Genomic DNA, 23177 nt, shown 5'->3' on the forward strand with positions numbered 1-23177 from the left:
TGATGCTACTGTACTAGGTGACATTCAGTGGTGGGATTCAGCCGGTTCGCACCTATTTGGGAGAACCGGTTGTTAATTTTCTAAGCAGTTCGGAGAACCAGTTGTTGGAAGAAATATTATTTTGTTTTTTTCCCCACTTTACAAGGCTAATCCTGTAAGGAAGGCAGGAAGGAAACATTCTGGTGGTGTTTCTAGCCTAATCTTTATTGCCCTGCTTACAGAACTGCCTCTCTGGTTAACCCTTATTACATTGTAACAGCTAAGGCGAAGCGTCCATCAATGTGAGTGACATTGAGTTGGTCACGCCCACGCAGTCACATGACCACCGAGCCACGCCTACCCAGCTGGTCATTAGGGCAGAGAACCGGTTGTTAAATTATTTGAATCCCACCACTGGTGACATTACTAAGTAAATGGGGGGGGGGGGAGGAAGAGACTGCATAGAAGCAACTAAGGAACCCACTGTCCATTTTCCAACTGACAAGACCAAATTGTAAATCCTGAAAATAAGAAAGGAAATAAATTGGTTAAGTCTTGATTTATATTTGAATTATGCATATGTAGAGGGGACCTTTAAGATATAAATCCAACACTCACAATCTGATTTAGGAGGATTTACCTTACATGAAGACACTTCTGCATGTGTTGTGTCTTACATATATTCAGTCACAAAACTCCAGTGAAAGTCTTATGTTCACAGGCTGATTGCTGACCGGCCCTTACCCCCAACCTGAGATTCTTTGTGTGTTTGTGTAAGCAACCAGACAAGCAGGACTCCTTTTTATTATTATTATTAATAATAATAATAATAATTATGATTAGGTTGCACAACGAAAAGGACAGTAAAGAATAGTTCCTGGTCTCTGTTCAAAACTTGCTCTGTCCGGTCTTATTCCCAGTCGGCTCCAGCTTGGAGTCTGAACAACAGCCAGTCAGCCTTCCTCGGCCAAAGAGGCTTTCCAAAGCTGAGGCGTTTCTCAATTGGCGCTGTGCAGAGGCGAGCGCGGAAGAAAAACGGGCCATTCCCCCAAACAGCCTCTCTTCTCAAGGAGAAACCGCGTTTTTCTCCGCGGGGAGAAAAACACGTGGCGACCCACGGTTGGCCACGCAGATTGAGATGGCTCTGCCCCTCGTCTGCAATCGTCGTCCCAGCTCTCAAGCCGAGAGGGCTGCTGCTGCTGTCCGAAATGCCCGCCTCGGGAGCGAGGCACGAGCGCATTTCCCACTGGCGGGGAAGGGATGAATGCCCTGCCTTTCCCTTCCCTTCCCTTCCCTGTCGGGGAGGCAGCCCAGCCCCGAACTCCCTTGCTGCAAACGCCCAGGGGAGGGGAGATCTTTCCCGTGCCTGTCCGTGCAAACCACAGAGAAGCTCTGCAGTCACCTTTGCACTTTTTGGCCCAACCCGCCCTGTCACCCACCATTTCCCAAGGCCCGCAGCCTCCCTAATTCCCTCTCGCTCCTTCCCGCCTCTTCGGGTTCAGCCATTCATACAAAACTCTCCCCAGCACATTCATGCCAGCATCGTTCTTTGACGCATTGCAGGTGCAAGGCCACCAATCCAGGAGCCCGACTCTTCTGTGCCAACCATTGCAGAGTTCCGCCGACCAATCAGGAAGGTGTTCACAAAATACCAGCGAAGACGCCTCGGCAATCGGATGCTTTATGGGTTGGTCCACTGATTGAAAAAAATCGGGTAACCCTCCGCGAGGAGATGTAATCCCTTCCCTTAAATTAATTGATCATGCAAAGGCTTCGCTTCTTTGGCGCGGATGCTGCTTTGTTTTTGGATTCACACCACGGCTGCTGAGAGAGTATTTGTCTTGACAGTCCAGGCTAGCTTCAGCTCGGGCGCTGTCGCTTGACATAGCTCTGGTTTATATGAAATGTGTGTTTACTAAATATAATGAGCATCTGGAGTTGACATGCAGCTTTATTATAGTTTGCTACAGCAAAGGCAAAGAAAATCGAGTGAAAATGATCGGACAGAATGTCTTTGGACAGAATTTATCCCTATAAAACTGGAGGAATCTCCCTATCGGATAAACTAACCAAATATCCTTCTGCACAGTAACATTTTCTCCTAATTGTCCAAGTTTGGGGACATGCATTTTTAAAAATAGCAGAGATAAATAACAAATGCATCCCAGTGACTGTATTTCCCACCAGAAAAGTGCAACACTCACAGCCCCATAACACAAAAAATATAAAGGATAAGCTGTTTTATTTATTTTGTCAAACACAACAATATATATAAGTATATGCATGGAATAACCACACAAAATGAATACAACCAAAGGGAACATTAAGACAGGAATGGTAGGCACGCTGGTGCTCTTATGCTCTTTATATGTTGATGAGGAATAACCAAGTTTTCCTCTATTTCAGCCTTTTAAACAGCAATAAAATCTGATCCCATAACCAGAAAACTATATTTGAGAAGGTATCATAGTGCAGATTGAAGAGGTACTCTCTGTTAATAGATTATGATTTTATTTATTTATTTGTACCTATGAAGCAAAACCTCCAGCAATAAAATCAAATGACTTACCAATAACTCATCTGCGATAGTAGAAGGGAATTTTGAATGTTAACATTAGACAGATAAGTTAGTAATAATATTTGTCCATACATTTCATTTCCCTTTGATACTTCCAAATAAAGGGGTTGGTTTAAAGGTGGCACAAGTCAAATTTTAACACTTTTATCCAACCTAAGACTATCCCATGTTCAGCTCTCATTTTATTTTTGAATCACCTTTGGTTTTGTTTCATTTTTTTCCCATATGAAGAATTCTAGAGAACTGAAAAGGTTCTCTCTACACAATATTATGTGGCCTTGTATTAACCAGATGAGGGGTGCGATGGCTCGGCAGTTAAGGCACTTGTGGTCTGGAAAATCAATAGCCCAGGTTTCAGACCCGAGCGCTGTGTAATAGGGTGAGCTTGCGTTACTTGCCCTAGGTCCTGCCCACCTAGCAGTTTGAAGGCATGCAAATGCAAGTAGATAAATAGGTACCACCTCGGTGGGAAGGTAACAGCATTCCATGCACCTCGGCATATAGTCATGCTGGCCACATGAACACGGAAATGTCTTCAGACAATGCTGGCTCCCTCCACTAAGAAACAGAGATGAGCACTGCCCCCTAGAGTCAGAAACAACTGGAAAAGGGAAACCTTTACTTTTAGTTTTCTTCAACAGATACGAGTTTTACTTTTTCAGGATGTTCACAAAGGATGTTCACAATTGCTCAGAAAAGCAAATATAGCACCTGATCTTATCAGTGTTGGATATCAATTCCCCTCTCAAACTTAAAATCTTCAGAATTGATCTGTCATATTTGTACACAAGTCTTATCCATATGTTTAACAATAAGATCAGTCCCATAAGTAATAGGGAGATGTGTTGGCTCTAACAATCTTAGATATTTAAATAAAGAATCTCCAATGCTTGTGAACCAGCCTTCTCTTGTTAAGTCTGTGGTGTTATCATGATCCATCAGTACTTCTCAGAGCACAAATGGTGCTTAGTCATTTCAACAAAGCTTTTTGTTCAGTAATCCAAAGAAATGTGGGTGCATTCAAGTTTTCTTATTTGTACTGCTGATAAACATATGAATGAAATCCAAAGAGATAATGGAAAAAGAGCAAACTGGCTACACTTTTGTTACTTTTCATCAGCAAAGAAGTATTAGGTACAAATAGGTACTGCAACAAAACTTTGGTAACCAATGTTTATTATTATTACTACTAATAATATATATTTTTTAAAAGATAGTAAACATTGTTACCAAGGTTTTGTTGCAGTATCTACTTGTATCTAATACTTCTGTATATACTTTCTATATGATTATCATCTTTTGACATGTTGGATAATATTATTTATTTATTGCTATTTCACAAAAATACATTATATTCATATTATAAAAGATGCATGTAATTTAGATGATGAGCCTGGTATGGAAAAAATTTTTTTTAAAAGAAACTGGTTTGGATCCAAATGTAATCATATTAAGAAGCCTTTTCAAATCAATGGGGCTTAAGTGTGGACATTTGAGTTTCATGATTAAATTTGAATCTAATCCTCCGTGTTTAGCTCAGGAAAACCAGTTCTGGGTGCTGACATAGAAAAACTGACTCACATCACTTAATAATAAGAGCAATAGAAAAACTTTTAATAAGTAAATAAACATCTCTATGCTCAATATTACTCATTTAGAAACTTTATACAGTTAAAGCATCTCTTTCCCTTTCTGAAGTCTTCTCAATTGATTGTGATTTTTTTAAAAATCAAAGATGTAAACTTGCAAAGAAAAAATTTAACAAGACTCTCATCATTATTTGCAGCACTGTATGCCTGAAGGTATACACATGGACAATCAGACAACTGAACTGTTGTTTAGTACAGTGGCTAATAATTCAATAAAATATGATATGGCAACCAATCAAACCAGGAGTGAGATTTTAGAAAGATGGGTTCTCAGATCTTGGGAAAAGAAATAAGAGCAACATTTTGTTATTGGTGTCTATTTCAATGCATGCATAACTACAAAAATGATGTTAGAATATAAAGACGTAAGAAATTTTACTAATTTAAGCAAATTGGGACATGTTTATGCGATAACTATGCAAATTATTGTCTGGATTAGTCATAATCCTGCTTTAGTTGGTACTAAACTAGAGAGTATCCTTACTGACCTTGGTGGGGCATCTCAGTATTATGAATATATCTATTGTCTGTGTATGCATATATGGGAAGCAAAGTTATTCTTATTAAAATTTATATGCTCCCCAACTCCCAGAAACCTGGGGACAATGGATAATGTTTCTAGATGTGTGAGAGTTTGCATTCTGTAACTAGATTGATTTTTTTAAAGTCATTAGTTTTTTAAATTAGTCATTACTCATCACTAGTCATTATTCTATGGATACTTTGAATTGGGTACAAAATTTTTTAGAATCCTATCTCAATCCATTGAATTAACTGCTTTGTAGAAGATGCTCTTTAAAGGCCACATTGGGCATTTGGCAGCTGGTTTGCATTTATGAACAACTGCAGCATCTTGCAATCACATTGACATGTTTTGCAACTTTTTTGCCATTTTCCAGCAAAAAACATCCATTGAATAAACTGGATTTAGACTTACAGCCACATGATTTTCTTAATTACTGTAGTAATTTGCTTGCTGTTCATGGTGATTCACTTAACAACCATTGTAAAAACAGTTGTAAAATTGAATTTGGTCACATGGTGATTTGACTTACAACTGCAATGACTTATGACCAAAATTCTGGGCTCAATTGTGGTCAGGACTACCCGTACATACAGGAAACCTGATACAATTCAAACATTACACCAAAATAAAACTTGCTGTTATAAAAATGATGATTAAATTTTAATTATTAGAAGAAGAATAAAATCAAAGACCTGCAAATAGAAATAGAAATTGTGGTTAAAGAAAGCAAAGATAGTACCAATAATAATAGGCATTTAGGGTGCAAGCCCAAGCAACTGGAACACCACTTGAACACCATTGGCATTTGACAAAACACCATCAGTCAATTGCAAATGGGAACTTTTCTTGGAACAGTTTACATTCTGCAACAGTGCTTTTAATATTTATTTATTTTTATTTATTTATTTATTTTGTCATAACAATATATGTAACTATCATACAGAAAGGTTATATAGTATATAAAGGTATAGAAGAAAAGAAAAACAATAGGACAGGAACGGTAGGCACGTTTGTGCGCTTATGCACGCCCCTTAAATATCATTAAATATTGGTAGTACCAATTAAATAACATTAAACAAAGGTACTACCAATAGTAGTAGGCACCTTGGGTGCAATTCCCAAATAACTGGAGCACCACTTGAACACCATCAGCATTTTAAACTCACCATCAGTCAATTGAAAAAGGCAGCTTTACTCAGAACAGCTTACATTCTGCAACAATACCTTTAACACTATCAAACTTCAACATCTGCCTATCCCAAGTCCTTGGGACAGACTCAATAGGTGAATAAAATTGCCAAAGCAAGTCTAAACATCTGGCTGGCTGTGCAATGAACTATAATAACAAGGACAATAACAACTGGAGAAAAATGCAAAATATTAGACTTGCAAATAGAAGTAGAATGAACAGCAAAAGAAAGCAAAGGTAGTATCAATAGTGATTAGGTATCTTGGATGTAATCCCAAAAATATCTGGAGCATCATTTGAACACCTTCAACATTAACAAAAATCACCATCAGTCAATTGTAAAAGGCAGCTTTACTTGGAGTAACTTACATCCTGCTACAATAACTTTAACACCATCAAACAACATCTGCCTATCCCAAGTTTTTGAGAAGGAGTCAATTGGTGGATAAAAATGCCAAATTCAGTCTAAACATCTGGCTGACTATGCGGTCAACCATAATAAGTCAGGCATTCCCTTCTCCCCTTCCTCAGTGCAGCTGTAGAGAGGATATTTTTTCCAGCCGAAGTGGTGTATTGGTTAAGATATATTGCATTAGGACCCAACTTCTACCAGTCATAGTCCTTGTGTGATGGGCCAGTTATTCTAACTCAGCTCAATTTATTTCCCAAGGTTGGTGTTGTAAGAAAAAACAGATGGAGTGATGCATAAACTGCTATGAAGTCCTAGAGAAAAAATGGGAATAGTTACATAGCGCATAAATATTTAACTTGTGCTAATTATTTTATCAAAACCTAATGAGCTTAACTATTCTTAAAATAGTTTCTTTGAGACAAGTCAATTTTTAGCATTAGGCTTTGAAGCTATTTTCTTTCAATCACTAAAATAAACTGAAGTTGATTTGAAAAAAAATGGGCTGCTTCTTGTCTTTTTTTTTGCTAAATTCCTTGAAAATATATCAGGGAAAGAGAGAAGGTAGTATGTACATAAGCTTTTCTGTGACTCATAGTTATCATGATAAATTGTAGTTTACTAGCAGTTTTGGGCACTAGACTCAGAAAAGCTACTTAAGGCTCTCATTTCTGTGGGCTTTTGTAAAAATAAGATAAAAAGGTTAATATCTCTAAATGCTGTCTTCCAAATTTAGAAGACTACTGAAATATAACAACAAAGCATTAGACAGTGGCTTCTTTTGGAATTTATAATCAGAAATCTTTTATAGTAAACTGCAAGTCCATGATTTGAATTTTTTTATGATGCAAACATAGAAAACAATCCTAATCTAATTGCACATTCTTGTTGTTTTCTTTCCTTCCCTATTGACTTTTTCTAGCATTTTGAAAAATGTTTTAATAAAGTATCTGATTAGATTAGTTTAACAGCAAACAAACAGATCTGATAGATCTTGCCATTACAATATGTTGGCTATGATTTCTGACGCTAAATCATTTAACAATATCAACAGCAAAATGACATCTCAGTAAGTTAGATTGTTATAATGCAGAGGGCTTGGTGGTTTTTGTATGGGACCGGGAGCCCTGTTCAGTTTTTGTGATTAAATTAAGCTCAGAATTCTTTAATTTAACAAAGTAAGATTTGCTGAAGACTCAAGCTAATGGAAGTTTGGATTCCAGAAAGAAAAGGACAGCAGAACAGGGGATGTAAGTATGAGATCTATGCATTTCTGTATAAATTATCTCCAGGAAAGACAATTAGCTTGATTTTAATATAAATTATTTGTAAATCATAACATTTCAAATACAGGTAAGGGTAAGAGTTAACCATAAAATAATGACACTTTTGATATTTTATTAAAAATAATCCAATGTTATAACAATGTAATCAAGACTACAGATGTATGTTCAATTTTTTTTTAATGAAAAAACTACTTTGGACTACAGTATAAAAGCTCTAGAGGCAGTGTAATGTTAACATTGTGAAATGCAAGAGGTCATTGTACGAATATGCCTACATCAGCATGCATCAAAGAACAGCTGTATTTGGTCTTTCGACCAATTTATTAAAATCAGCATGACCATGATCTATGCAGAGCTATTTGGGACTGAGTTGCAAGGAAGCCAGCAGCACTGATTCAGGACTGCATAAACTTGATTTGTAAAAAAGATCAAAGAATATATCAAAAGTAAAGGTTTGTTTACTTTTTCATTAGAACTACAAACAATTTGCATATATATAAAGTATTTAATTTCAGCCAAAGGAAAGAATGAAGTACCCGGTCTCTTATTATTTGCATTATTATTTGATTTCTTTTGTTTTACACTGTCAAAATTTCTCACAAACATTGTAAATATTTTGCAAACAATATAGATCCAGTATTAGCCACTTACAGCAAAGAGTAAGGATTTGTGACATTTCAAAGGCCAAAACACTTGTTCACCTCACTTATTGCCAAAGGAAGAAGGCCAAAGCAAGAAGGTGCCATCAGGTTAATTTTCCCGACATTCAGACATTATCTGAGCTCCACTCCCCAATCTTCCAATTCTACTGCACCTCTATCTATTATCAAGGGACAGGAAGACAGTAGCTTAATTTATAAAGTAATTAAACATAATTTCTTATTGTAAAATTTCAAATGTTCATTGGCATTTTTTTAGATGTGTTGGACTTAAATTTCAGTGCTGGTTTGCATCTTGGAGAAATTGCTTAGCTAATTATGGCGACAGCATTCATCTACATACCACTGAAGATGTTGAGAAGCTGCAGATGGCACAGGTTTACTTTGTAGATCATAGTTTGTGAACTATAATTGTTATTTGTAGATTATAAACAACTTGATATGTAATTTAAAGTAATTCCCTAGATAGGTTTCTGCAGTATATAAGTAGTTGTCTCTTGAAACAGAATAGCTAAGCATAGACTCAAAAGTCTGTAGTAACTCAATGGATTCCCTGGTCTATGAATTATACAAATATACTGGAGTGGAAAGCTTTGGTGACTGTATTTCAAACCTTATACTCATTCAGTTTGTCTCCATGGGATTGACTTTGGAATGAACCAGGAACTGCAGTTGACTCAGAATAAAGTGGTTTATTGTTGAATGTGAATCATCATCGCCATGTGATAATCTATGGGTCCATCAATAATTGATAGATTTCTTGATGTAATTTAAAGTGTAATTTAAAGCTGTAATTCCATATATGGCTTGGCACTTAACAACCTTTAAGATCTCCTATTCCAAATAGAACTGATTAAGCTTGTGCCTTCTCCTGGCGGAAATAATTAATGGATTCCATTAATTATTTTCAGGCGATTGTTGAGCAGGGATTCGCAAACTGCATCTTTCTGCTGTGGTCCTTATTTAGCACCTATCCTAATTACTTTCTGGAAGTTTTTGAAAACTGAACTATTCTGGGAAGTTATTCTTTGTCATCATTATTAAGCAGCTGATATATAGTTTATCTTTTTTCTTCTTTTTACTTTCAACAAACTTGATGAGCTTGCTCCAAATTTAGCTCTGCATCATCTCTACAAATTCAGCATATTTGTGTATACTTTTTGTTGGTGAAATGTCCCTCTTTGCACCTTTTTTGGATTGGATTACATTTTGGTGTAATGTCTTTGTATCACTGCCCTCCATTGCCTTTGATTCCCCCTATCCCACTCACTGGAATAGTTTCTGTTTAAGATATTTTTGTTAGGAATTTTTATCTATCTTGAGTTCCTTTTCTATTACAGATAGTCCTCAGTTAACAATGACAATCCAGACTGGAATTTCTGTCACTAAGTGACACAGTTGTAATGTGCAATATCACGTGATCACATTATTTAACAATGGCAGTTCCAGAGCTTTCCAGTTGCCATTGTTAAGAAAATCCCATGCTATTACTAAGTGAGGATACCTGTGAGAGATGGAGAGATGGAGATGGAGAGAAGGGGAGTTGGATTACAGTGAAGCAACAGTTTTGCAGGAAGGAAGGATCACATTCCAGAAAGGTGGAAGAGAAACAAGAGGCACCACAGCCTGGAGCTGGATAGGAGACAGAGCAAGAGAGTTAGAATAGCCAATCCCTAGAATTCCCCAAGGTCTATCCATTAGGGAGAGAATACTAAGGGTTTAGTCTGGCAAGATGCTGTCTATTGCATGTAAGCAAATATTGCATGTAAGAACCGAACTCTGGCTGGAGTTCTTGAGCTCAGCTAACAATGTCAATGGTCACATTTGCAATATCCTGCCAGCTTCCTTGTTATGTTATATTATTATATATATATATATATATATATATATATATATATATATATATATATATATATATATATATATATATATATATATATATATATATATATATAATATAATATTGTTATATTATATTGTTATATTGTTATCTCAGGACCCCTCCACAATTGGATAACTGCTTTTCTATCAAACAGACAACAAGGGGTCAAAATTGGCAATGCTCTATCAAATCCTGTTCCTGTTAAAAGTGGCGTTCCCCAAGGCAGCGTTGTGGGACCAACACTCTTCATATTATACATTAATGATCTCTGTGACCATATTACAAGTAATTGTGATCTCTTTGCTGATGATGTCAAACTATTTAACACCACCAACAATACAGCTATCCTCCAAAAAGACCTTGACTTCGTATCTGAATGGTCTAAAACTTGGCAACTCCAAATCTCAACCAGCAAATGCTCAGTCTTACATATTGGAAAAAAGAACCTAAGCACTAAGTACAAGCTTGATGGACATTACCTTACTGATGACCCCCACCCTGTTTTTACCTGGCTGGAAACTGCCCTGAGTCCTTCGGGAGAAGGGCGGTATAGAAATTAAATTATTCTATTCTATTCTATTCTATTCTATTCTATTCTATTCTATTCTATTCTATTCTATTCTATTCTATTCTATTCTATTCTATTCTGTTAAAGATCTTGGAGTTTTCATATCAAATGATCTAAGTGCCAAAGCCCACTGTAACTACATCGCAAAAAAGGCCTTAAAAGTTGTAAACCCAATCTTGCGTAGTTTCTTCTCCAAAAACACTACACTACTAACCAGAGCATATAAAACATTTGCTAGACCAATTCTTGAATACAGCTCGACTGTTTGAAACCCATACTACATTTCTGACATCAGTACAATTGAACGTGTCCGGAAATATTTTACAAGAAGAGTACTCCACTCCTCCGAATACAACAAAATACCTTATGCCACTAGACTTGAAATCTTGGGTTTAGAAAATTTAGAACTACGCCGCCTTCGACATGACCTGAGTTTAACTCATAGAATCATCTATTACAATGTCCTTCCTGTCAAAGACTACTTCAGCTTCAATTGCAACAATACAGGAGCACACAATAGATTTAAGCTTAATGTTAAACGCTGCAATCTTGATTGCAGAAAATATGACTTCAGTAACAGAGTTGTTAATGCTTGGAATACACTACCTGACTCTGTGGTCTCTTCCCAAAATCCCCAAAGCTTCAACCAAAAACTATCTACCATTGACCTCACCCCATTCCTAAGAGGTCTGTAAGGGGCATGCATAAGAGCACAAACGTGCCTACCCTTCCTCTCCTATTGTTTCCTTTTGTTATATCCAATTAATATAGTTATTACATACTCATACTCATATATATGCTTATATATTGTATAATTATTTCATGCTTATGCTTATATATACACTGTGTGACTAAATAAATAAATAAATAAAATAAAAATATATTCCTATAGGAAGCCACCAAAGAAGGTTGCAAATTGCAATCAAAATGACTGCAGGGATGCTGTGACAATCAGCACTTTGAGGAGCGGTTGTAAGTACCATTCATTCAGTGCCATGGCAAAGTCAATGATCACTGAATGAGTAGTCACTAAGAGAGAACCACCTATAATTTCTTCTGCCGTGAGATCCTGATTATTGAGTTTATAAGAAGCCAGAGTATTCCAGAGTTGGTGGGAGTGAAAATGATTGAAAGGTCTACTTCAAACTGCTTTGGAGTGAATGGGATATGGATGGGTCCATGTGGAAGTGTTCTCTGAATACAGTGGGCCTGGCTAATGCTTTTGATCAACTGAGATCGGATCTGTAGTAGAACAAAATCATGAATGAAGTAAGAAGAATGACATGTTCATATTCATCACATATTCCATTTTAGGTCAAAATTTACATTTTGATTGTTCCCCCTCTTTGGTATGCTGACAAATTTTAAAGAGCAGAGCATAAGCTTCCTCATTAATTCATTATTTATTTGCTGAATTTAATAAAAGAGGTGATGGGAATTTTTTTTAAAAAGGTCCATCCATCTTCCAACTCCATGTGGCATGGAATCTATTTCAACACATTACCCTCTTCTGTATAGCTCTGACTTCCCTGTGCATTCATAACTATATAGGTAAGAAGGCAAAAGGTAGACCACAATTTGTGAGTAGAGCACTGAGTTGCATTTAATTTCATTTTATTTCTATAAAATATATAACTTACCCTTCTAACATATATGCATCATTCAATCTATTTGAAAGTTAACTCCGTCTCATCAGACATGATTTTCTACCTGCCTTTACCATCTCTCAGCTGCTAAAGTGTACTTGGATCCACTTAGAGAAACTCAATGTTTAACTAAAAAATGCTTGAAGCATGAAATTTGGGCATTTGTGCCAAAAACGTGACTCAAATATTTTATGTGGCTATTTCACATTAGCTGATGAATTGATGTGAGTACAGTAGTGTGAATGTTAGATGTTAGGTTGCTTGAAAACCACTGACAGAATTCAATCTGTCATCTAGAGACAGAATATTCTAGGGTCAAACAAACTAACAAACTGGCATTAATTGCAAATATGCTCTTGCATGAAATGCAATTATGGTTAAAATGCTATTACATTAATGGAGTTATTGTGCACATTTATAGGTAAATGACAGCTTATAGGAAAGCACAAGCAATCTTTCAATGTTAAAGGTGGAGTAGCTGCAAATCTACTCTCCACAGCTATTATTTTCATTTCAACAAATGCTGTCATTGATACTAGTGGACACTTCTTTGAAGAACACCACTAGGTCACATTAATAAACATATTTACTACCCTCTTGACCCCTTCTTTGCATGGTTCTTTGATCATAATTGGCACTCTTCCTGTTTGAACCCGGAATGACCATCATTTCTAATATGCTCAATAGAATTGGAAACTATGGTTAATTGTTGGTTTCATATTCCACTTAGGTCCTGTTCAGCTATCATGAATCCAAAGTGCTCACATTTTGGATAGTTCCCTGCTGATGCTGCTGAAATGACACCAGCTTCTCCAGAGGCATTTAACACAGAGTCAAATATTCACAGGGCAGAAGTAACTGAATTTTCCTCTTCTGAATGTGCAGTACAATTACTACAAGGAATCCAGTGTTACTTATGTGGTATCAGTAGAGTGGGACTTAACCAACAACATAACTTAACCACAGTGTTCAGACAATAAGTTTTGAATTTAGATAAGGCCATACTTGATCTTTAATATTTAATAATAGCCACCCAAAACATAAAAATATACAGTTTGGTGAAAAAGTTTGGAGGACCGAGGGTGGGAGTTATACTCATATACTCATGATTAGGTTGCTCAACCTTAGCTACTGTAAGATGAATGGACTTCAACTCCCAGAATTTCTGGGAGTTGAAGTTCATTCATCTCAAAGTGATTAAGGTTGAGAAACACTGCTCAAGATCTTTCAGAAATACATATAATCCTGCAAAAGCCATTCTGAACATAACATGCACAATTTATCTGCAAGACTTTGTAAGGACGATATGTAGGATATTTGGCACAAAGAGGATTTGTAAAGGTATTGAAAATAAGTAACCGTGGCATTTAAGTTCAAGCTTCGGCTTTCACAATTCACAAAAGTTACGTCAAATAAACTCATTAGTGCTAGGAGCATATCAAGTTCCTTTTATGCCATTATGCTTTTGTATCTTATTTACTGTTTTTCTTCCTAGGCCACATGCCAGAACTTTAAGAAAAGGCAGCCGAGGCATGAGTAAGGAAAATCCTATTTATAGTTTTTAATGTAGTCCTGCAATCACTAAAATAGTCTGATTGAGTGTTGCAGTGTAACTAGATACCCCCTTCATTATAAATCACTGGTGGCCTTTCATGTGTGACATGATGTTTTAACAGTATTTTTATTAATAGTCATAGCAATATATATCACAATTAACCATTCTGATGATAGTTAGATAGAATACAATAGTATGTTGCTTTGCATGTCTAACATAATGTATCTTGTAATCAAAATATATATTTCCTCAAGCAGATGGGATTGCCAGTTCTTCACTGACTTTTCTCCTGTGTTTTCTGCATTTATTGTATTTTAATTATTTTTATAAAATCTGTGTGCCACCTCAATCATAGACTGTAGGCAGGTAAATGTAGCTGGTCAAGGCTGTCCTGTTTTTGGCATCAGATGATTTGCTCATTAAATTTCTACATGTGAAAATGTTATGCAATCGTTATCAGCAAGCCATACAAGTAATCCTTGATTTACGACAATTGAACCCAACATTTCTGTTCTTAAGTGAAACATTTGTTAAGTGAGTTCTGCCCCATTTTACAACCTTTCTTGCCACAGTTGTTAAGTGAGTTACTGCAATTGTTAGTAACACTGTAGTTAAGTGAATCTGGGTTCCCCATTGACTTTGCTTGTCAGAAGGTGGCAAAAGGGGATCACATGATTCCGGGATTTATGACTGCAACCCTCATAAATACAAGCCAGTTACCAAGTATCTGAATTTTGATCACATGATCCTGGGGATACTACAAGGGTTGTAAGTGTGAAAAACAGTCATAAGTCACTTTTTTCAGTGCTGCTGTGACTTTGAACGGTCACTAAATGAACTGTTGTAAGTTGAGAACTACCTGTAACGTAGAATCAAATGAAACAATGTGATTTCTAAAAAGTAATACATGTTGGAGCAATCTGACTCACACCAATGGTTTTTCAGTGTATTCAGCTACAGTTCCAGGCACCCACTTCACGAATACTGCTTCTCCCTCAGCCAAAGGTCGCAATATCCCCTCATGAAGGTGTCCTGAGTTTGGATCTTCAAAATTAAGAGTCTGAGAAGAAAAGGCAAGATGACCTCTTCTACCCCTTTGCCAAAAGGAAGGGCAGCATTCAAGCACCAATTTTTATTAATCTCAAAGTAATCTAATAATCTTTGGCAATTCAGGGCGCCATGTGACATTTGGGGATGAAGTAATGCAACTGTGGCAGGGACAATGATGTCAAGTATGGGTTGAGTCTGAAGCACTTGCAAGACCAGGAATTTCTAGGGCTCACATGGAGTTTCAAGCTTTTATAATCTTCACCTGAAAATAAAAGGCAAATGTGCTTCTGAGTTTGGATTATTACTTGGTCAGAGTGAGTTCTGGGAGCCATGAAAGGATAGAGGGGTCATATGTAGCCCTGGGACCCCAAGCTGTCCTTCTCAGAATAATGTTCCTTGATCATGGTAATTTCCAGATCTTTTGACTTCAATTCCTGGACTTTTTAGCAACAGCTCTACTGTTTGGGGAATTCTTTGACATCTAGAAGGCTTGGCTTTTTTGTCTCTTTATTCTGATTTGTATTTGGTATTTCAAGATTGGTTATGCTATTTTAATTATTGGTGTATTTGTATGCCTCCCAGAGTGACATTGTGTCAGATGAAGGGGCCATATACATTTACTTTATTAATAAATAAATCAGGAGAGTGCTCAGACTGAGAAACATTGTAGAGTATAGACAAGGGCCATGTTCTAAGTGTGAACACAGTATAATTGCAGGGGCAAGTGAATAAATTTCTCTATAAATTAAAAAGGCTAATTATTACAGGAATGGTCTTTTCCCTGCCCTGCACTGTCATATGGATTAGAACTGCAATACAACTGCAGAAATGACTTTTTATTATGATTAAAACTGTATTTTTCAAACATCTTCTATAGGTTAAAACAGGGGTAGTCAACCTTTTTATACCTACCACCCACTTTTGTATCTCTGTTAGTAGTAAAATTTTCTAACTGCCCACTGGTTCCACAGTAATGCGCTATGTATCGTCATCTGCACATGCCTCTCGCGCATCGTGGATTGGGTTTGGGGGTGGGGGCGCTGGCTACCAGCTCTGCTTGTCTGTTACAGCTGGGTGGTGTGGGGGGAGATGCGCGAGCTATTCTGGGACGAGGATCTTTTGTTTGTGGTCGCACTATAGCGCCATTTAGTTCCACTTACATAATGTGAACTAAAACTTTGTGTGGGCGATACAAATAGTATATTTTCAGAAATTTAAATAGTCACAGGGAATTTTATGAAAACCTAATGAAAATGTTTTTAAATAATACTATGAATTTTTTTTAAAAAGTCAATTAAAATAAAAAAAAGGAAAGTGCTTCAGTATTGGACAAAACCCCTACCGCCCACCATGAAAGCTGGAACACCCACTAGTGGGCGGTAGGGACCAGGTTGACTACCACTGGGTTAAAATGTATAAGTATCAATTGTATCAATTTTCTCTGTACTATGATTCAGGGTTAAAAAAAAAATCCTAAGTCTATACTTACATGATTATTTTATATTTCATTTTTCCTTTAGTCTAGTGAAGCCATGTTAGTTCCAAAATCATTCCTGTCCTTCAGTTCCCTTGAAAGCAGCCTGAATGTAAATAGCTTAGACACCGATTCAAGTGCTAATTGCTAGAACCATCCAACTTTAAATATTGTGATTGAATTCAGTGCTCCCAGCCAAACTCTCCAGCTAGCTGAAAAGTGAATTCCCTGTTACCTGTGTTCCAACAATTAAGGAATCTTAATTTGATTTGATTTTCCCCTGGGTTTTCATTGGCAAGGGAAACAGAAGTCAGCATCCTAAAAATGAGATACTAGAAAATTATGCAAGGTTTTTCAAATGTCCTTTTTGTTGAAGTTATCACAATTCACAGTAAGCTCTTGATAACAGGAATTCTCCTTTGACCTGGCGTTCCTAGATTCTTAGGTTTCTCTATGCATCTATTACAAATATATCTTATTTTCTGTTCCTTTGTTCTCTAACTCTTTCTGTGTGTTTGAATAATGGCTTCCAAAGAGACCACTCTGCCTCCTGACTATTGTACTTTGAGTCTATGAGTTAAATCAAATGAATCTCTGACTATAGAGCCCAGTTATTCAGAAGAACTGAATAATTATATGAGAATCGTGGTATTTGTTATGGCTCCTCCTTTTAAAAACATGGTTAAGTTGGATGTGTTTGCCCTCAAGTATTCAAAGCAACTGGACCTATAATGATTGCATGACTGACTTGTATCATTTAATGAGTTTCATGCTGTCAAGGAAGCTGAGACTTATATAACTCAAGCTAAAGTAGAATGACATATCACTAAGATAAGACCATAAGAAGAACCATACAGTATGCGATGAAAATTCTAGTCTAGTGTTCTGTTCCCACAATGACCAAGTAGGTGCCTCTGGAGAGCCTACACCGAGACTATCCATTTCTACCACCCTAATCATAACAATGGCTTCAGCATGTTCCCCCTTATCTTTTTTCTAAAACAAAGAGTTCTCCAATCCAGGGATGAAATCCACCAGGTTCTGACAGATTCTGGAGAACCGGTAGCAGAAATTTTGAGTATTTTGGAGAACTGGAAAATATCACCTCTGGCTGGCCCCAGAGTGGGGTGGGAATGGGGATTTTGCAGTATCCTTCCCCTGCCCATCAAGCCATACCACACCCACCAAGCCACACCCACAGAACCGGTAGTAAAAAAATTTGGATTTCACCACTGCTCCAATCTATATACTACTAAAATCTCATGTCTGTAACCTTTAACTGGGTGAAACAGTGTACCATAGGGCAAAACATTTTGTACTAAGTTACTTCATATGGGCTAACTTTCAGAGTGTATTCAACATCCAGGACCCATGTTTCCAGTGGAATTGAAATTTAGCAAATTTTATAGAACATTTTACAAAAATTATCAGAAAGGATTTTGTGATATAATACAAAATGTCATTAGACATTTTGGGTGGTCAACTCCTATTGTTTGATTGTGCTATACAGTCCAGCATGGGTTATTTTCAAGGCAGATAAATCTCTAAATATCCCCCTGAATGTTTAAGAATTTTACCAATACATTAGGAGCTGTGCCATTGTTGAAGGCGTTGAGGAATCTGGTAAGGAAAAATCTCTGAAACAATTACCTAACAGGTAACAGTCAATCTAGTGTTATATAGCCTTCTCAAAAAAAAATTTGCTCCAGCTTCTTGATTATTTTGATTGCCCTTGACTAACACATCGCTCTACTCTGGATCATAGATTCTAAATTATTCTTGGTATGTGTACAAGAGCTGCTGAATGCAGCACTTCTTTGTGGACCTTCTCTGCAGCAGAGACACATCCTGGAATCCGTCTCACTCTCAAATTTAGGAATCAGGGTCAGCTCTAGACATTTTGGAACTTTAGATAAAATCATATTCTGGTGCCTCCTCTGGTTTGCCTCCTCTTATGATATTGTTAGGAATTTCAAAATGATGCTCTTTTGTTTCTTTTCTTTGAGGTTTTTTAACTATACACTTACAATTTTCAGTTCCAATTTTTTTTCTTCTCTTGGATACTTTCCCCCAAATTATATTTAATATTTGAACAGGCATGCTGATTCATAGAGTACACTTTTATTGCTTTTTCACTGCATTTTTCAGAAATATTTTCAATACTGGTGTCCCTTAAAACTTGGCACCCCAAGCCAATCCCTATTCAACCTTAGCTTAGAATCAGCCCTGTTAGGATGTATCTACCCTGCTATTTTTTAGGCATTGATTGAAACCCTACATTTTCTTCCAGATTTTCCCAGTATGAAAGTTGAAAATATGTTTTTCTTCTTTACTGCCACCTTGATAATTTTTATTGGGTATTATTTTGAAGTGCTCTTTCCTACTATTTTGATATTATTTTATTGTATACTTTTTGCTGCTTTTAACCCGGTTGGGATACTTTGGTATATGAAGTAGCCGTGTATAAATACAGAAATGTTTTCATTTGGAATAAAAATTCTGTTCATGGCAACACATAATGGTTTAGCCTTCTATTGTTTCCCTGCCAAAAATGTTAAAGGCGCTAGTTATCTTCCCTTTGGGAATGTCTGACTTTGACACAGTAACTCCACATTAGGGCTTCACACCAGTTTAAAACTAGTTCTAAACTTGTATACTTATATTTCCGTGGAGTTTGAATTGAGTCAGCCCATTTTTGGGCCTGCTGTGGTATACAGGTATGTGAAGCTGCAACAAAGCTGGCATTCAGCACTTGGCTTTGCTGAGCATTTGGGCAGAGACTCATCATTGTCCTGCCTTTTGGCCTTAAGATGGCCTTTACTCCCTTCCTGCCTTCCCAGAGTGTGGTGTCCTATTCCTGATAGTGTCTGTAGCCAGAATGGGGTGATTTCTGTTCCTCCAGACTGGTAGCAATTTGGGGCAGGCAGGGCACCAATTTTGATGCTCTTTAAACATTTCTTTTGGTCAAAACAGAAGTTCTAACTGGCTACTAGTGTTCTTTATCTCTTCTCAGGGTTTCAGGTTTGTGGGGGGGAGGTAAAAAAGAAAACAATTGCATGTCAGTTTCAGAATACTTTGGAGGAATTGGGAAACTACTGTGCTAAAAATAATCACAAGTCATTTGGGACTTGTGCTAATCAGGTAAACAAAAGAAACGGTACTGTTAACGCTCGTGTGCGTAATTTATTTTGCAATTTATTGTATTTTACATAATGCTCTTGGAAATTACAGAACTGCAGGTACTTCAGTTGGCCACTGAAACTCATTTCTTTGCTCTGGTAATTTTATTCAGCACCCTTTCTCACTTTTGAATGTCATAAATTTACTTCACATGCTATGTAAAAATGATTTTATGGATTGAACACTGCAGAAACTGCCACAACAATCAAGCAGCTGAGGCAACTCACATATTAGAAAAAGTACTATACCTAACGTTTGTGCGTTTTAGACTATGTTTCCATTTGTACCAAGTTGCATAGATTGGGCTAAGGATTCATAGTACTCAGCAGAATTTTAAACTATTACGATTTTCTGCATTCTCCTATGCTTAATAGCACCTACTGTACAAGCCCTTTACATTGATTTATACTAAAGAGTCCCAAGTCCATTTGTGTTGTGTTTCCTTTACTATATGGCTCTGGATATTTGAAGACCTGAATATAGTTTCCAGTAACACAGCATTTGTTGCGGACAGTAGATCTACAGATTCAAATTAGATTTCAAGACAGGATAATTTACTGACAGATATAGTCTGCTTAGATCTCTCCTTATCGTTCTATTTCTTAAAAAAATTGACATGAAGATCCGAGTATTGAGGAAGAAGAAATATCTTCTAAATAGCTCTCAGGTTGAAAGGGAAAGCTCTGTATATCCTAGATATTATCTCTTCCTGAGGAAACATTAACCACTCAAACTAAGCCATTATTGTTTAACTTCCCTATGGCCAGCATTCATAAAGAAATAAAGTTGCAAAATTGTAATTATTGATAGTTACTGTAGAGTAATAATAATGTGCAAACCCCTATTTTCTAAGTGGTGAATAAGAAGTTTCAGTGCCTATCCTGGACTCAATTTTGTGATGTTTGCATTTATCAAATCATAGAAAAGTTTAAAAAGTTGGCAAAACACCACATTAAAACTGAAATAAAGTGCTGTATAATTTTCTATTTAATTTCCTCATTTGTTACCTGAATTTTTCTCCTGTCTTTGCTCACAAAATGACAGGATTATTTCAGTTCCTTTTACCTGGCCATATGGAAGATAGAGATTTGTTTCTGCTTTCCTGCTGCACTCATACATTAGATATTCATAGGCATTCAATTCACATTCAGTGAAATATCCAAAGTTTAGTCAATTTGCTTTTTTCCCTCCTGCAATTTCCTTGAACTTTTATAACCAGTTAAAAGACTGTGAAATGGATCCTAGAAATCTTTCAAAGTATTCTGAAAAATACTTTAAAAACTTAAGTTTTCTACAGTGCCATGGACAAGTGAAGTACATGGATTTTTTTAATTGAAGGGGATAAAGATCAAGTGATTAAGCATATAAAATTGTATATTGGCTAAACAATTTATTTGAAAGACAGACTAGCAGTGCAAATGTTCTTAAGGAGAGAAGCCATGTAAAGATTGGCATTATGAAAAATAATGGGCTACCCAAAGATGACATAATATGCTTTCAGGAAGAATATGGATGTATTCCTTCAAAAGTTTTATTCTTTCTTTTCAAGAAACAGATCATTCTGGGAGAATGTGTAGCAATCTCATACGACATACTTGGATCTGAGCCACTGCACAATCAACAAAACCGCATAGTTATGAAATGTGCACTACAGTAAATGGCACAAAATTGGGCATGGGTTTAGTATCACAGTCATCAGAGCCAACATGTTAATACTTCTCAGAGGAAAAACGGAATAAAGATGAGTCTTGTTAGCTTCCAGGAACAATCATTTACTGATGGTTTCAGACGGGGAGAAAAAGAGGAGGAAGGAACAGTAGACATAATGATTGGCTTTGCTTCTTAATATTATGCGATCTAGGAAGCAAATATTATGACTTGATTATTAATAAGCCTTTGTCGTTTATAAGGAGAATGTTTCAGTATACCCCACCTCCCCAAGAATACTGCATATGAAACTTTTGAGTTTTACTTTCAAAAATCTGGCCTAATTTCTTTTTAAATCCTCAATCTGTGAACAGAGCATTGTTTTTTGTCCCACCATTGAAATAATTAATGATACAATATTCTAGACAGCCCATAACAATGGCTCATTAAAAGCTGGTTTTTCAGAAAATATAAAGCTCAAAAGTTTTTGGCGACTCAAGCTACCAAAAATACTCAGCTGGCATTTCTAATGAACCCAGATGATTAAAATGGGTCTCTTGGTGAACTAGTTTTGTCCTTCTTCCCATATTTTGTGAATTGCCATATTCCTAAAATTATAGTCATCAAAATGTCTTAAGCTCACTTGAGACGATATTTTAAAAATGATATAGTAAAGACTGTGTTTAAAACACTGAGTAAGTCTTGGCATAAGACAAGGGGGTATAAATTATAGGCAATATTTCATAGAATATGGTAATCAAAGCAGCACAGAATACTGCTGAAAATTATCCTTGACAACTCTGTGTATAAATATCAGTTAAAACCATAGTGTAAGTGTAAGGCCATATATCTGTAGATGAAACAAGCTCTACTTGACTCTCTTGAGATGATGGAAGTGCAAGGGTATGTCAGAATCTATTTCAAGGAGGGGATAATTGCACCAGCAAAGGGAAGTGGCAGTTAGTTTGATCTCAGAAAACATGATAGCTACCAGTTTCTATTTTATAAAGAGAGAACAAAGTCTGCTATACTCAAATAATTTATCACTACCAGTTAATGGTATGTTTCAAAGGGATTGCTTTGAGAATTGCAACTGAAGTGTTTCAAAGGACATGGAAGCATAATCATTAAAAGCCTAACCCTGATTCACTGCAAAGTAAAACGGGATTTCGTTATTCATTTCTGTGGAAAGAGGAAGTCCCTTTTGTTTCCAAAGAACCAACACACAGGACACTGTATGTGAAAAACTTGACAGAAATTTCAGCTCATCAGTTTGACTGAAGGTCTTACCAAAATGGACCATGAATAGACAACAGAAAATAATAATTTGTGATTAATATGATTAGGTCTCTTAGTATGTAATAGCAGCTGCACGACTCGCCAGATTTCCCTTGCACCGTTTTTGTTGAATAAATGAAAGAGTGAAGCCGAAGAATATAGGCTTTAATCAGGTCCGCAGTCTAGGCCGGAAAAACAGTTTACTCTGATTGGCTAAGCCATCTGACAGCTCCCTATAAAAAGGCAAACTGTCAGACAGACAGTTGCTGGGTTATTGCTTGTTGCAATAAAGAGTTTGAAGTTGAAAATCTGCCTCTTCAATCTCCCACCATTTAACAGTGTTTATAATTAAAATTATCTGGCCTCATCTTCCAAGAGTATATAGAGAATAAGGATGAAATGGGACTCGCGTTTATGCAACTGAATTGATAATCAACATTTTATTCCTTATTGTGCACAAATACATACATAAAATACAAAGCATCTGCTGCTCTCTACTGCCAGAATCCCATTGCTGAGAAGACTTACACCAATATATATATAAAATTATACTGAGATATATAACTACCTGACTTTCCAATTTTGGTAGGCTCTGTTTGGTTGTGTCATGATTCCTAGCTTC

The sequence above is a fragment of the Ahaetulla prasina genome, chromosome 1, assembly GCF_028640845.1.
Source record: "Ahaetulla prasina isolate Xishuangbanna chromosome 1, ASM2864084v1, whole genome shotgun sequence".
Lineage (NCBI taxonomy): Eukaryota > Metazoa > Chordata > Lepidosauria > Squamata > Colubridae > Ahaetulla > Ahaetulla prasina.